The sequence below is a fragment of the Haemaphysalis longicornis genome, unplaced genomic scaffold (genome assembly GCF_048455015.1).
Source record: "Haemaphysalis longicornis isolate Haplotype H1 unplaced genomic scaffold, Haemaphysalis longicornis Haplotype H1 scaffold_10, whole genome shotgun sequence".
NCBI lineage: Eukaryota > Metazoa > Arthropoda > Arachnida > Ixodida > Ixodidae > Haemaphysalis > Haemaphysalis longicornis.
Window position 1 is genome coordinate 100,421,691 of NW_027526204.1, and position 17,056 is coordinate 100,438,746.

Consider the following 17,056-nt stretch of genomic DNA (forward strand, 5'->3'; position numbering starts at 1 on the left):
ATTTGTTCCAAAAAAGTACCACTTACGAAATCACAAAAATACGGATGAGAGTCCCAGGAACAACGACTGTAGCGGGACCCTCATTTCGCAGACACCTGATGGTAATGTTTACACACAGTAAATGAAGTTGTCACAGTTGTCATAAATACACACACATATAAACACTTGACTTCCGTAATCAAGGCAAATGAAAAGTGCACAATTGTGAAGCTGTAGTTAGCTCTTTTCAGACTAAAATTGCAGTGATTGCTGAATTATTCAGCCAGGGGAAATAAAAACATCTTGTTATCCACCTATCTTTACACATTATTAGTCTGAAATAGGCCAAATGCAAGAAATGGGGACGCCAGGTGTATATGAAACAACTTGGAGCATACAATGACGAAGTTACACTGCAACAAAATATTCACGGGCAGGATATTATTGGGCCGGAGTGGCGTGTAAGCTTTGGTATATGTAGAACTATATAAGGAACAGTGCGTACTGACTGATATTGAATATGTCGAATATCCATGTACGACTGATGACGAGGGCACGTTCTTCTTGTGGTAACCACGGCTGCTCGAGGAAAACGTCGCTGGAACACAATGCTCCCTTCCTTCGAGCTCTATTCGTATGTATAGCAAGAACTGCTCGAGTTTCTAGCAAGACGTTGTGGTTGCCCCCACTAAAGCAGAAGGCGGTGCTCCCTGTGTATCACCTTGAAGACTTCGTGTCACTGGAATGCCACGACTATTTCTTTCGGCAACACCCCCAGCAAAACGCCGTACAGCATTGCCGAGAAGCTGCTCATGGGGACGTACAGCACGTTGAGGCAGCGGAGATTCAGCTGAACGCAGTCGTAAAGCCCTCGCAGCACCTTCTCCTCCGAGAGAAACTTCACCTACTGTAGCTAGGGGAGGTTTCTAAAATGCCATTGTATAATACACGTGTTCCGGCCGAACCTGTCCTTGAGCAGCTGGACATCACTCTCATAGCAGCCTCCGTTGTTGGTTGTCCGGCAGCTGCTGCTTCACCTTCCAGGTATTTTCGGAGGTAGTGAAACTTGTCGCTGGTGGTTAGAGCCTCGATGATGTAGACTACTTCGTTGAATTGCTCCGAACACGACGTCCATTTATACATGTCCTCATGAAAAGGCTTGATGGTAAGCAGTGGTAGACGAGGTCCAGAGATGTGGAATGGAACCGCCGTTGGGGTATTAATGTGGCGCATTAATCGCAGCCGAGGGGCAGCATGCACCCTACTGCTGACGCTGAAGCCATCGAGCCGGCACTTAAGGCGAGTCAGAGCCTCGAGCGTCTGGTCGTCATACTGCGCTGTCCTCCTTTGCCAGGTCCTCGGCCGGGATCGCGTCCTCGACCTGGGCGTCGATCTTGCGAAACTTCTCGCGGCTGGCCGTGAGCTTGTCCATCACCTTTCTGGGCGCTATTCAGTCAGAGCAACTGCTCCCTATGAGAGCTGTCGCCTCATTCAAAATCTTTGTCGCTTGGGCTCGCCTGGCAGCGCGTTTCGCTTTCAGCCGGTCCATCGTTGGGTGAAAATTTCCGGCATACTCGCTAGCCAGGCAGTCAGATCCATGCATCGAATTGATAAGGAGAGAAAAGCGTATGCATTGCCTACAAAATGATACCGTAATTACTGTGACTATGAATAAAAAGAAAATGCAACGCGAGCAGTGCTTCGCGGGAAAATAATTGCTTTGACCGATGGATGAATACCGAATACAGCCTTCTGCTTAAGATGGTTAAGGTGACAGCAAAATATAGCGCACTGGTCCAAACACGTCATCAATAGAACCAGAAATCAAATGAATGCCAAGTTGTATATCGGGAAGAAAGCATAATGACTTCTGGGCGTATTTAAAGACCATAAATTTAGTTTTTGTAGGAATAATAACTTAGTGATTGTTCCTACACTATTTCGTAATGATAGCCAATGCAAGATTTAAATTTGAAGAGTACCAATAGCTTTGTCGGATGAAGATATGGGGGTGTCATCACGTATAGAACACAGTGACCACAGCTAGAGGAACTAAGAAAATCCAGAATATATGAACATATAAAATAAAAAGCAAGGAACGTAATAATGACCCTGCGGTACACCCTGGTTAACTTGCTTTCTTGCAGAGAAGGTCTTAGTCACGTTTACTGTGTTGTCGGACAAATAGGTCATTTTTAAGTATGTTAGCGCAGAACAAGTTATACCATAGGACTCATATTTGTTAAACAAGACCTGATGATTAACTGTGCCCTTAAATTTACTAAGATAAAAACCATGTCGCACTAAATTTCTCGATAAGATACATTTTTACGTAGTAAGAGACAGCAAAGCTAAATCAGTAGAACTTCCTGGGCGGAAAAACGTGTTTCGGTTTTTGAGCAACTTCAATTTGCCAACTTGTGAGTGAAACGTTATAAAAAAAATTCAACTAGTTTGCTACGACACGAAGGAATTAAAATCGGTGGGTAGCTAGTAACCGTTTTGTTTTTCGCCTGTTGCTTATAAAGCTGGAATTCTACCATTCCGCCTGTTTCCAAGAACCGTCCAGTTCTGCGGACTGTGCGGAGAAGTCGGCCATCTGCTGGACGTATGCCCATACCTTAACCAACAGGTCTCTACCAGCTGCGGAACTCCAAGCCCCACCGATGACCATCGATGCTCAGCACATTGCAAGCTGTGTGACCTTCGCCACATCAACGCTTCCAAGGACTGCCCCCAACGCCTGATTCCAACGCCTCCCGTGGTCAAGTGAAAACATCCAGTGCAGCCCCCAGTCTCCACCTCCAATAGCAAGCTTCATGACACCACAACAAATCAGTCCCAAAATACCACAACGGTGAGTTGGTCACAGGCCGTTCGCAATGCTCCCAGTACTCAACCTTTACTTTCCCTTCCCTCCACGCAATCGACCACTCATACCCACACTACCGTTCACAGACACACACCACACTTTCCACCCCATTTTTTTCCACCACTGACGGCCTCCTCGCACAGCTGCGCAATCAAAACGCGATGCTTCTACGACGCATAGAAGCCCCTGAGGAAGAATCACGCACTCGAAGTAACAAGAGCGTTTGCCACCACGAAGATCGTATTCAAGCTGATCAATGTGCGCTCTCATCTAACCTTACGGCTCCTCCCACCAACCATCACTACTGAAGAGCTTTCGGCGATCATATGCAGCCAAATACAAGTAGCTTGTGTTGAAGTAAACCGAACAGTAGCCACCACCACTCAATCAATCGTCCAGCTCGGAGAGACTATCACGGCCCGAATTACAGCCCTAAAATAATGCCACTCCGTTATCGCCCAGATTCTCCAATCACTTCATCACAGCCTCGATTGCCTTGAACTCGAACAACCCTACAACCCCAAAAGGCCCAAAATTAATCAGGCCAGCGACGACCAACTTCCTTCTATAACACCCCTTCCCGATGAGTAACGCTTCCACGGTTGCAATCTTCTAGTGAAATTGCCGCCCTTTCTTCAGAAAACGCTTTGAACTCGGCCATTATACCCAGCAGCACCAACCTGACATTTTGGTCCGACGCGAATCTGACACCCCCTTATGAAAACTCAGAGGGTGCGAAGCATAAACTCAAGATCCGACTCACCGCACCGCCACGCTCATATCTAAGACTCTCGCCGCCCAACTACACGATATATTATCGCCCATCGCTCATACCTTTTTGGAAATTCTTACTTCCCACCCGAAGGACCCAAACCTGTCCCTTCTCAACATCTACAGCCCTCCAACCCACTCCCTCACAGCCATCGACCACCTCATCCACAACGTAATTCGCACCTCTCGCACCACTCCTCTCATTGTTTATGTGATTTCAAGGCTCCGCTCCCCGAGGGGGCATCATAAGGCAATCAAAAGAGGGGAACCTTACTTAAAGGGCAACAGCTCATCACGAGTTACTAACCCCAAACTCGCATATTACCTACGTGGACTTGCAGTTCCTTGAAGACACAAGGGGCAGCGATCTTCACATTATCCCTATCACTATACCCCACCTCACGCTTAAACATCGCATTGCTCAAGCGACAATCATCGACTGGAAATCCTTTCGCAAAAATTCTGAACCCCTCCCAGACACTATCCCCAACCTGGAAGAATGGACTTCACAATTCATCACTAGTGTCAAGAAGCATTTCAAGACAATTCCTCTTGCTGTGGAGAATCCCTTGGCTGACTCCCATCTTTCCTATGGGAGGCTCGCGGGGGCTCGTTCGTAGATAGGGGAGGCAAAAATACAATCCATTCATGAAAACTTAAATTGCTTCCCTGACTCAACAAGCAGCAATCTACACTCACCCCTCACAAAGCAGACTGGCCTACCTTCTGCGACCAGCTCCCCGGAACACTCAGCCCTACGTGCACGTGGCACCTCCTCCACTGTCTTCTTGGCTAGAAACCCGTCAAAGCTGCCGCCCAAAATCCGGTTCGCCGTCTTCACAAATATCCTCACTTGATCGATCACCTACTTAACGAGCTCATGATCACCATTTTGGTACCGACAGCAATACCTCTCCTTTCTACCACGCTGATTACACCGCCGCTCCAAATCCTGCCCTTAACGGCCCATTCACGCTGCACGAACTTGACCAAGCCCTCCCTTGTCTCACTAGAAACACCGCTCCCGCCCAATATCACATAACTAACAAAGCTACCAGTAGCTTGGCCAACACCTTTCTAATATCTTTATGGATTTCTTCAACACCCACTGGACAAGCGGCAACCTCCCTTCGCAATGGCGGCACGCAGACATATCACTCATACCTAAGCCCAACAAGACAATCCAGCTCTCCAACCTTCGCCCCATCTCCCTCCCTCCTGTCTCAGCCAACTCTTCGAACGCGTGGTTCACATAAGCCTCACTACTCACCTCGAAGACAACGACCTATTCCTCCACGCCATGTTTGGCTTCCGCTCAAACAACTCAACTCAAGATGTTCTACAGATCAAAGATGTTCTACAGATCAACATCGAGAAACCCAGTCCCGTCCGTGTACATACAACTAGGTACGGTACTTTCTCACCGACCGCACTGCCACCCTTGGTATTGGACCACTTCGTTCCGACACATTTCGCACACCTCCCAAAGGAACCCCAAAAGATTCGGTTATATCACCATTCCTCTTAAATATTGCCCTCCTCAAGCTCCCACCTCTCCTTCAAACCATTCTTGGTCTCCACCATTCCCTATACGCTGATGATTTAACTCTTTGGACCACCACTGGATCTCCTGGCACAAGAGATACCCTTCAAAAAGCCATCGACACCATCGTGTTCATTTCCGACCTCGAGGCGCTCGAGGCCTCATGTGGGCACCCCAGCCAGTCACCACTCCAAATCCTCCACTCCCGCACTCGTGGGCAACCTCCAGTTCCCACAACCGACCCTGCACCAGCAATCGATTCCACACCCATTCAGAAAGTACACGCCCTTCGTATACTCGGAGTGCAATTTCATCAAGACGGCTCTGGCGCGGCAGTCTTCCCCAGCGACAAGCCACTGTCACCCAACTCGCCCATCTTATCAAACGCCTCACAAACCAACGTCAAGGCCTCAAAGAAGATAATGCAATACGACTAATTCAAGCACGTTTTATCAGTCACATCACATATCCCCCCATACATCACCCTCAAAGCCAAAGCACGGGAGAAAGTCGACAAACTAATTGAAAAAGTTTTCTAAATAGTTCTTGCCCCCTCCCCCCGCTCAATCCTCTACTTGCCGTTTCCTACAACTCGAAATACATGACACCCTCCAAGAGCTCCTAGAAGCTCAATGCAACAGCCAACTAACCAAATTCCTCCTTACCACTAGCGGCCGACCCGTCGTTCAGGCCGTCGGATACCCGACCCCACCTGCTTCACAAGCCCTTCAACACAACCAGTCTTCAATCCGGTCCCATATCACTGCATCCAAAATTCCTAATAGTATGCAGCCAGAATTCAACCAATGTAGACGACTCTCAGCAGAGCAGAGCAGAGGGTGCTATGAATCCCTGGAGCCGGTCTAGCTGCCCTTAGATACTAACCTGGCAAAGTTTAACACGAGAACTTTATCTAGCGAAGTGAGTCTAGCCTCTGCAGTCCCAGGAACGCACAAATGCAAAACTCTTTTGTAACACACTTTTCTACGGTTCATTATCGAAAGAAATAAATACAAAAAATTACAATTGCAAAAAGCAAAGGAAAGTAATAGAATTTGATGGCACCCATTTGGATACTCTGGGTTTCACTGCGTGTGGAAGGCAAGGACAAATATTTACAAAAATGTTACAATGTTTCAAAAATGCTACAAAAATGCTACAGCACACTTTTATTCGGTTCATTATTAATCGAAATAAGCGCAAAAAATAAAAAAGAAAAAAAGCAAACAAAACTAATGAAATTTGATGGTACTCATTTGGATACTCTGGGTTTTGCTTACCCTGGGGACGCATTCGAGCGCTCGCGCCGTTGAAAGCCATTTTTGCAGCCTGACTCTTCAGAAATGCCTGGAGACATCGCGCCACCTGGCGGGGCTTAGTGAAAGCACGGCATGCTTTTTGCGTGCGAGTTTTGACGCGCGAGTTTTGAATGGGGGAAAGCTTTTGCCTTTATGGTTGTGGTACCCATTTGGGTACCCAGAGACTGAGGAGGCTAGAGGGGTTGTTCAAGGAATTAGAGGGCATTAATGGGATGTCATAAGGATTAATGAGGTAAAGAGGACAAGTGAAACCTTTACGGTTCTGAAAAAAGTACACGTCCTATGTTACCGTGATGTAGTGGACAGAAGAACTGGGAGTGGGATTTCTAGTCAATAAAAGCATACCTGGCAACATAGAAGAATATTATAGCATTAACAAAAGGGCAGCAGGTCTTGTAATTCGGCTCAATAAGAGGTACAAGCTCAAGGTGCTACAGGGCTAAGCACTCACATCCAGCCACGACGACCAGCTAGTTGAACGCTTGTATGAAGTTGTGGAATGGGCAATGTCTAAAGTAAAAACACAGTATACTGTAGTTATGGGAGACTTCAATGCTAAAGTAGGCAAGAATCAGGCTGGAGACAAGGCAGTTGGGACCTATGGTCTGGGGTGTAGAAATAGCAGGGGGAACCTACTAGTCGAGTTCGCCGAACGGAATAATCCACGCATCATGAATACCTTCTTCTGCAAACGGTAGAGCCAAAAGTGGGCGTGGAAGAGCCGGAATGGGGAGCATGAAAATGAAATCGACTTCATATTATGCGATAAACCTGGCGTCGTGCAGGATATGTAAGTGCTCGGAAGGGTAAGGTGTAGTGACCACCGTATAATAAGATCTCGAATTAGGCTAGAATTGAGGAGCGACCGCAGCAAGCTAGTACGAAAGAAGCCGATTAATTAGCTAACAGTTAGATGTAAAGTTGAAGAATTCAGGATCGCGCTGCAGAACGGATATTCAGCTCTTACCGATGAAGCAGAGTTTACGACACAGGAAGCCAGCGACAATCTTACACGCATTATCATGGAGTGAGCACTCGGGGGCACGATGGCTAGAGAAGATACTCGTAAACTTTCTCAGGAGACCAACGATCTAATTAGGAAACGTCAAACCATCTCAATCTGCACTCCAGCTGACTATTAGAATAGATCTAGCGGAGCTTTCGAAGTTAATCAAGCGCAAGACATCTGACATACGGAAAAATAATATGGAGATGATCGAATAGGCTGTAAAGAGCGGATGCACCATGAAAGCAGTGAAGAGGCGTCTAGGCATGGAGAAAAATCGGATGTATGCACCTAAAGACGAGCAAGGCAATGTCATCACTAATAGGAATAAAACAGTCATAATAGCCGAGGAGTTCTATAGAGATCTGTACAATAGCCGGGACATCCAAGATAATGTTGAACTAGAAAGTAGTTCAGAGGAGATAGATATCCCACCAGTAATGACAGACGAAGTATGGAAGGCTTTGAAAGAAATGAAAGGGGGCAAAGCCCCTGGGGAAGATAAGATAACAGCAGGCCTCTTTAGGATGGCCAGAAAATTGTACTAGTAAAACTAGCAAACCTGTACACTCAATGGACAATGACTGTGAGTGTCCCGGAACCTTTGAAGAACGCGAACATCATCCTAGTCCATAAGAAAGGTGAAATGAAGGACTTCACAAATTACAGGCCAATCAGCTTACTGTCAGTCGTCTACAAGGTACTTACCAAGGTAATCGCCAACAGAATTTCTGCCACCTTAGATTTCAGTCAGCCTAAAGAGCAAGCAGGCTCCTGTAAAGGCTTTTCAACAATGGACCATATTCACATGATCAATCAGGTGATAGAGAAGTGCGCTGAGTATACTTAACCCCTATATATAGCCTTCATAGATTATGAGAAAGCATTTGACTCGGTCGAAACCTCAGAAGTCATCCAGGCATTACGGAACCAGGGGGTGCATGAGCATTATGTAAGAATACTATAGAGGATATCTACAATGGGTCCACAGCTACCATCATCCTCTATTAGGAGAGCAGTAAAATACCTCTAAGGAAGGGCGTCAGAAAAGAAGACACAATCTCCCCAATGTTATTCCCGGCATGTTTACAAAAAGTAATCACATTATACTGGCAACAGGTGGGAGTAAGGGTTAACGGGGAATACCTCAGTAACCTCAGATTTGGTGATGACGTTGCCTTGCTAAGTAACACGGGGGTGAATTTCAAAGAATGCTTACCGCACTGGACAAATGGAGTAGAACCGTGGGCCTGAAAATTACAATGCAAAGAACTAAAGTAATGATCAATAACCTCGGGACAGCACAGCGGTTGGAGATAGGTGGCGAAGCAGTGGAAGTGGTAAGCGGATATATCTACTTAGGACAAGTTGTGACACCGGATCCCAACCATAAAGCAGACATAATTAGAAAAAGAAGAATGGGTTGGAGTGCATTCGGCAGGCATTCTCAGATAATGAATGGAAGCCTACCATTGTCCCCGAAGAAGAAAGTGTATAACAGCTGCATCTTACCGGTACTCACCTACGGGGCAGAAACTTGGAGGTTCACTAAGAGGGTTCAACCTAAATTGAGAACAACTCAACGGGCAATGGAGCGGAAGATGATAGGTGTAACATTAAGGGAGAAGATGAGAGCGGAGTGGGTTGGGGAAGAAACGCGTGTTAAGGATATATTAGTAGAAATTAACAAGAAATGGACGTGGGCTGGGCATGTATTGCGAAGGCAAGATAACCGTTGGCCACTAAGGGTAACAGATTGGATCCCTAGAGAAGGCAGGCGTTGCAGGGGGCGGCTGAACTTAGATGGTCAGATGAGATCAAGAAGTTTGCAGGGATAAATTGGTCTCAGCACAGGACTGGGATAATTGGAGATTAATGGGAGACGCCTTTGCCCTACAGTGGGCATAGATAGGCTGGTAATAATGATGATGATGATGATGACGACGACGACGACTCTCCCGGGTTAAACACCTTCGATCTCAATTCCACTTTCACCCCAAAACTCGCTATACCGACGCCACCCTCCACCCCTCACGCCAGGCTCATGCCCTGGCGGTTGGGAACACAAAAGACACACTTCTCACCTCCCTCAAAATTCTCTCCACATCAACCAGCGCTGCCGAAGAAATTGTCATCGCTGTCGCCACAACTACTGGCGCCGAATACTTTACAGTTATAACAGATTACGGGCAAGCCCGCCATAACATTCTACGTAGATGCATCTCGCTCCCCGCCTTACCCATACTCGCATCAATCAATACCCTCCGCAAGCTCTTCATCGTCTGGACCCCCGGCCATTCGTTCTTCAATTGGAAAGAGATGGCTCACGCTGCTGTTCCACACCGGTCATTTCCCTCAGGGACAGAACCCACGGTCCAGCCTCCTCCATATCCGCTGTCCCATCACTATAACATGTATCCTCAACCATAACTGCAACCTTTGCCTCACCTTACCTCAACCTCACCCTCAACTAACGAAGGAGGAAGCAATCACCTGGCGTCGATTACAAACAAACACCTATTACAACGCACCCTTCCTCCAGGCTCTTTCCCCTACCCAATACACACTCACCTGTCACTTCTGTCCCTCTTTCAATACTACCTAGCACATGGTGTGGGTCTCATAAAACACTCCATCGCTCACCCCCACTCCAAACCCTTCCCCAGAAGAGTGAGTGGGCCGCCTGCTGACCAGCTCCCGTCACGCTGACCAGATCTTGCTGGTCACCCGTGCCAGGGCTGCAACCAAGGCCCAAGGGTACCATGACTGAGGCGAACCCACCCCACCGAGTGACGGTCAATGACCACCGTTTGCTCTAGTAAACGTTTATTCTCTCTCTCTCTCTCTCTTTAGCTTTTATATATGAAGGGAATGACCATTCTTTAAATATATACTTGATAATATGACACAGCTTGGCGTAAAATAAATTTGAAACCAAATATAAATGCCATACACAAATTTCATCTTACCCAGGCCCTCTATTTATAAGATTAGCAACCATTGAAAACCCTTCATTTTGCGTTTTTGGGTTGGGGAAGAAAAGATTGACTGCATTATACGACCCAGAGGAATATAAGACTGCGCATGGGGGTGGAGATTAGTATAAACGAAACAGAAGTACCTTGAGAAAGCATTACCAATTTGTCTGGGCTTGAAGAGGGTAGAACTATTGTAGTCGATTTTGGTTGTAGGAGCATCAACAGATGACTTGTTTATAAAAGAGTTGGGGATCCACCATTGCGTTTCGTGGTTATTCTTATTGTTCTCATAATCATTTTTGACATACCTTTTCTCGCTTGCTTAAGCGATGTATTTAGAGGCTGCAGTACATCTTATAACATTTACACAGAACCGAGTTGGGTCTGCCCTTAATTCTTTTGTTTGTGTTAACTTTCTTCATTAAACATTCTAAAACACCTTTTGTCATGCATTGATTGTGAGGATACGTCTGTTTTTTTTACATTTGGCAGTACGCCAGTTCAGCGAAACGGCCATAACATCAACGAGCAATAGTTCCTTAATGCAGCTTCGGGATTGCACATAGACATAGTTGCCCCCCGAATCAGTTGTACTGATAGCCTCAACAAAGGAATGTGAAATGATAACAGAACTACAGCAACGGGTATTTTTGTGCAGGTTATATTTTTAAACGTAAGAAAAACAGACAAATAAGCGCTTATGTCGTTGTCAAGAAGCGAAGGAGAAGGTCATTGCAATACGTTGGAAAACACGTGATCAATATATGTACCGGTTCCGTGAGATGCAACTCTAATTAAACACGAAACCAGCGATTCGGAACCACATTCTGTAAAGCAATCAGGGTAATTTTTACAAGACGTCCTATCAGTGTCAAGTATGTTAAAAACAAAATAACCTACAATCGGAACATGCTCATTTTCAAAAGTTAGCATTGATAATGCCTCATTCAGACGATGCAAGAAATCGCTGAGGGAAGACGATGGTGAGCGATACAGTAGAACCTTGACAGAATGAGCTTGCATATAATGAACATATGAATATTGTGAAAGCAAAACGCGGTTGCAATATTACATTCATAACCTTCGGTGTATTTTCCCTGTATAGTGAAGATGGTTATATGAAAAAACCCTTATAACAAAGGTAAAAAATCAAGAATTCACTATACTGAAGCAAGAAACTCAGCAATGATCTCCTCGTTAAAGAGTGGCGGGTGTTGAAAGATAATGAGCTTAGTCTAGCCGCCAGAAGCAGGACTACCGCCTACGGAGTGGTGAGTACTTCCATGTTGCTCCCCGAAAGCCGTACCATTTTATTTTCAGTTTTCGTTTCCGGGAACAGAGACTGTGAAGGTGAATGGAAAAGCGATGCACAAGAAGGGCAGTCGTTATCCAACAGGCTAAGCATAGAGGACGGAAGATTTCGCGCAATGTGATAGTGAGGCGTCACCCTCCGATGTCTTGACAGACAATAAAATGTGCAATTCCATCCCACACAAGATTGCCACACCAAAAACACTCCTGAAAAAATGTCTGATGATGAAGTAATGATGCCTGAAGCAGAGGTGCAGTCATATGAACGTGGCATCATAAGAACAGCACTGGACACTAGACAGACATACCGGGATGATTGTCAAGCCTTCGTCCGCATTAAGACACTTTTAACAGGGCCTGATCGAGCATATGTGCAAACTGCGAGCCTGCAGGCCTTCCGAACACTGCACTTCTAATGTTGGCGCACCGCTGTGTAGTGGCGACGTTTAGCGACACGTGTGGTGTAAGGTTGTACACATGTGTGTTTTCTTCCGAATAAAGATTTAGTTGAGAGTCAGTGCCGTCTTGTGTCCCCTCTCCCTCGACGTTGTGTGGTTAAGTGCTGTTTAGGAGATGGACGGATACCAACTAGCCCAGCTGTCGATTCTGTTGAACTTTAATGCCACCATTAAAAACAGTTCCGTGTTGCGATTCAAGGGAAAACTACTTACTCCTAACGAAAAGGTATTTACAACAATGAAGCAATGGGAACAGAGCCTATACTGACAGAAAGAAGACACGGATACACTGAGCCTTTTTACGGTCTGAGTGACTTCACTATATTGACGTTTTATTGATTGTAACCAAGAATTAAGTTATTTAATTATTAGGGATTGGTGGTCAAAACTAGCAATGGTTCACATTAACTGTCAGAACGAGTCTGGTCATCTAAGCGACATCTTGGGAAAGAAAAATGGCAACATCTCCACTCCGTAGATAATGGCGAGAGTGCGAGTACGGGGACTCCAAATGACATCCAAGTTGCGCCCCGAGTGACATCCGATTTGCGCTCCGACCGTCATTCGATTTGAGAGAGAGAGAGAATAAACTTTATTTAATGAGACGAGTCAAGCGGGCGGTTTCCTCAGTTCAGGACCCCGTTGGAGCGTCCAGCCGCCTCAGCTCGGCGGATCAGCCGAAGCTGCTCTTCGAGGCTAGAGCTGGCCAGCACTTCCTCCCACTGCTCAATCGAGGGATTAGATATCGGGGAAAGTGAGGGGTTAAGCTGGCACTCCCACACCATGTGATACAAGGTGCAGGGCGCGTTGCAGAATTGGCACTGTGGGTAGTATATTGTTGGCCAGAATAAGTGGAGTTTGGTCGGGTGGGGGAACGTGTTGGTTTGAGCCATGAGTTGCAACTTGATTATTCCCTACATGAAACTGCAACTCAAGGATCAAATCAAATTTCGCTTGATTTTCGCTTGATGGTGGTGTGCAGACGGATGGACGCGGACGGGCATTGGGAGGTCCTTAGGTACTCCGCACCATTACAGGCGGGGGATTAAGCCGTTTAACTCTCGAGTACCAACTCGCGGTCGTATCCCAATGGGTAAGACGTCTGACACCAACTCTGTGTGGTCTACCGGACGCAGGCTCGAACCCTGCTTGTGCCTGTGTGATTTTTTTGAGATTGTAAATGCTATGCGCACGGACGCGGACAGACATATTGCGGTCCTAAGGTACTCCGCACCTAAAATCACAGTACCTCCATGGCTAACAGTTTGGCAATGACAATACTCAGATTGGTAAGGTGGAAAACCACTTAACTTGTCGGGGTCACAAAATCAAGTCTCTGGTATGCAAACGAATGTGAAGGCATGCTGAACCCAAGATTAAACTTAATATTGGCATATGCATTCTTATGAAGACTATGGGTTTTTAAGGGAATGAGGGAACGACTTTTATTTGCGAGGTGAACTTTTACGGTTTTTAGGTGAAGAAGGCCCTGAAATAAGCGTGCACGCGACCTTACTTATGGGAAGAGGGAAGAAAATATTTTCAATGCAATACTTGAGTACTCGCAGATTGGACTTGGGGGAAATACAATAAGCTATTGGGTCGTGTAATTTCGGGGTTTTTATGTGAAAGTTATCGGTCCACAAGTGTTTCCACTTGTGTTCTTTTTTGAGTGCTGGAAGCCTTTGAGAGTAGTACATTCTTCTTGTCAAAAGTTAAATGATCACTGAGTACGTCCTCGTCGGTTACACGCGTTATCGTATGTGCTGCAGATACTGAAACGAACAATGCATTGGGTTTGTTTCATTATGTTTAGTTTTTGCCACCCGACCGCGCCGGGATTTGTTATCTGTGTGCCAAGTGAAGCACTTGTTTCATTCTTTATTTTTTATGCCGCACGGATTGTCTCATAGGGAGAGTGTTTTGCCCTAACGCCACTAGCCTAGAATAATCTTCTTTGATCTACAGTGTTCTCGATGTAATTCGACGGTTCGAGAAACACTCGCGCCGAAACACCAGCCGGCCTGACGCCGCGGCATTCGATTCGCCGACCCTCGCTTTCACACGTCACTTTGTTAACTGCTGTTTCGCCACCTGTGTATTTATGAGTTAGGGAGCACAAGTTCGCTCCAAAAAACTTGTTTTTTCCTTCAACACAACTCGTCGTCTTTGGCTTCGTGGCAGTATGTGCTGCAGATGCCGTGTTACGTGCTGCATGTATCCTGCAGATGTCAGCAGTCGACATTGAAGGTGTCCAGGATCCGTAGTGCTGGGGTCAAAATTACGCATATTTCCTGTTGCTACAACTACAAAAAAACCGTCCAAATCACGTGAAGGATATCGTAGAATGCACCTGTCATGGTACTTTTAAATGCCTTTTACGGGACGTTACCTTAGTGGTACAGCTTATGGATATTGTAGTGGTACCCATGCAAGACGTAGAGATTTGACTATACGTTGTTTTGCTGTCTTTGGCACAAACACTAGTTTGTTAAATCCATGTCTAGTCAACCTTAATATGCTACTGTTGAGATGAACATGTATGCATTAAATTTACATTCTTTATACATTGTTTGGGACCTCTCCCAGCCCTTTTGTGAGGTTGCCAACGTGTCGTGGGCACTTCCACTTTAATTGCAAGTCTTGCTAGCTATTAAGCACTGTTTGTTGTTACTTGGCACCTGTTTTCTAGAGTAATGTGTTCGAATTTTTGAAGTGCTGCCTACTACATGAAATTTTATATGTGAAGCGCCAAGCTGACCAGACTCTTGAAGAAGAACGAGGAGCACAACTCCACACAAGAAATGTCACATCGCAAAACAAGGAGCAGTAGGTAACGGCAAACCAGTCCTGATCAGCACAATTCACCTTGACACTAAGGCACCTCACCAGTGTCATCGAATGCCAGGTTTGGACCACATAGCACGCTGTACAGTCCTTCCGCTAATAAATTATCAGAGAAACAATTCAAGCATTAAACTAATTAAAATGACAGTCTTGTCATGCTAGCTGTAAATAAGTACCGCAGGGAAGAAAAAGCTTTCAATATACACATAAAACACAAAAGGGTTTAGGTAAAACAGTATATATTGACTTCAAAATTATGTGATACACTTTCGCAACACCAACACCAAAGCTTTAGTTTTGATGCCTATCTGCCTTCTCTTAAAGGGTACAGATAATTACAAGAACAGTACAACTTTGCTTGACATTAAATAAGTCACAAACAGCCCAAAGATTGGCAAAAATAAGAAAGAAAACATGTAATTCCAGGTTACAAGAGCAAGACGGTTATGCAACTTGAAATATCTTACACTAAGTTAAATGGTGGACAACAACGCAAGAAAAGTGTGGACACGGAAATATTTCAATGGTGTTTGCGGGAACAAGACAAATTTACGTCACTCTATCTAACCAACCTTTGGGTTTGGGCTAGTTGGTTCAAAATTAAACTGAAACAGCGCTTAAACGAGGACAGTGAGAGACAGCGCTCGTGTCTATGTCTTCTTCTCTCGCTGTCCCCGTTTTAAGAGCTTTTTCACAGTTTAACTCTAACTAATTCACATCCAGCGAAAATATTGGCGAACAATAAAACAAAAGCAGCTTGGAAACACAGAAGCGATTGAGAGGCGGTTGCGAGTGCCGCACAATTATAAACTACTTTAAATAAACTCACATCTAGGAAAATGATTATTAACCCTAGAAAAAAGGAGTTATACGGAAATGGTTGTAGAGTGCTTACAAGAGCTGTAGAAATTTACACGACCAAATAATTCAATCATAGTGAAACGGGAGGACAAAAATAAAGGAAAAAAATCTTTAGAAACAAAAATTATTGAATTGTGGTTAGAAATACAGCACAAAGTTACACTACCTAAATATTTCACAGAAAGTGATATGCTTTGGGAACAAAAGAAAAAAATGTAGAAACACAGAAACGATTCAATAGTAGTTACAACTAGACAAATTTACATGACTACTTAATTGACGCCTATTGAAATTAATGGGGAACAATAAAACAAAACAGCGCTGGGAAGAACAGAAATGATTCAATGGTTGTTACAAGAACAGCAGAAATTTACACGTTAAATATTTCACCCCTAGTGAAATGGTAGGAGAACAATAACCAAAAAAAGCTTGGAAACACAGACATGATTCAATGGTGGTTGCGACAACAGTAAAGAGTTTTACTTCAATATTTCACACAAAGTGAAAGGCTTTAGCAACAATGCAAGAAAAAATGTGCAAACACAGAAATGACTGAATGGTAGATACAAGGACAAGAGAAATTTCAATGACTAAAAATTCACACCTATATAAATGTTTGAACACAAGTACACAAAAAAAGCTTGGAAGCACAGAGGTGATCAAATGATGGTTACAAGAATAGTTATTACGTGACTTTAAATAATTTGCATTTAGTAAAATGATTGGGTAATAATAAAACGAAAAATCTGAGAAATGCAGAAATAATTGATTGGTGGTTACGAGTACACTCCAAATCTATACAACCTAATTCCGCCCTGCTTAATGATGTTCAACAGCAGGAAAGGGTGTATATACAGAAATGAGTGCACGGTGATTATAAACAGAGCACAAATTTATGTGACTAAATAATTCACGCCCAGAAAATTACGTGAACTGTTTGGAACACCATGAAAAAAAGTATACACAGATATGATGGTTGCTGGGAGGCACGTTTTGCTTGTCTTGGGCTGTCTCATCACACTGAAGCTTCTGTCTGAAATGCGAAAGTAACACAAATACGTGTCCCCTTTCTAGAATGAATGCAACGTGGTTAACTACATCTCATTTCTTC

General features: G+C 44.8%; 1 protein-coding gene across 5 annotated transcripts in view; it reads left to right on the forward strand.

Moving 5' to 3' along the window:
• Positions 1-17,056, forward strand: part of LOC144158958 (uncharacterized) — a 40,693-nt gene that overhangs the window by 14,319 nt on the left and 9,318 nt on the right. For 3 of the 5 annotated variants that reach the window (XR_013320211.1, XR_013320208.1, XR_013320209.1), the window contains exon 5: positions 2,612-2,836. The exons of the other annotated variants lie outside the window; for them this stretch is intronic. The gene's annotated coding sequence lies outside the window, so the exon portion shown is untranslated. The remainder of the gene's footprint in view (positions 1-2,611; positions 2,837-17,056) is intronic. 5 annotated transcript variants of the gene reach the window in all.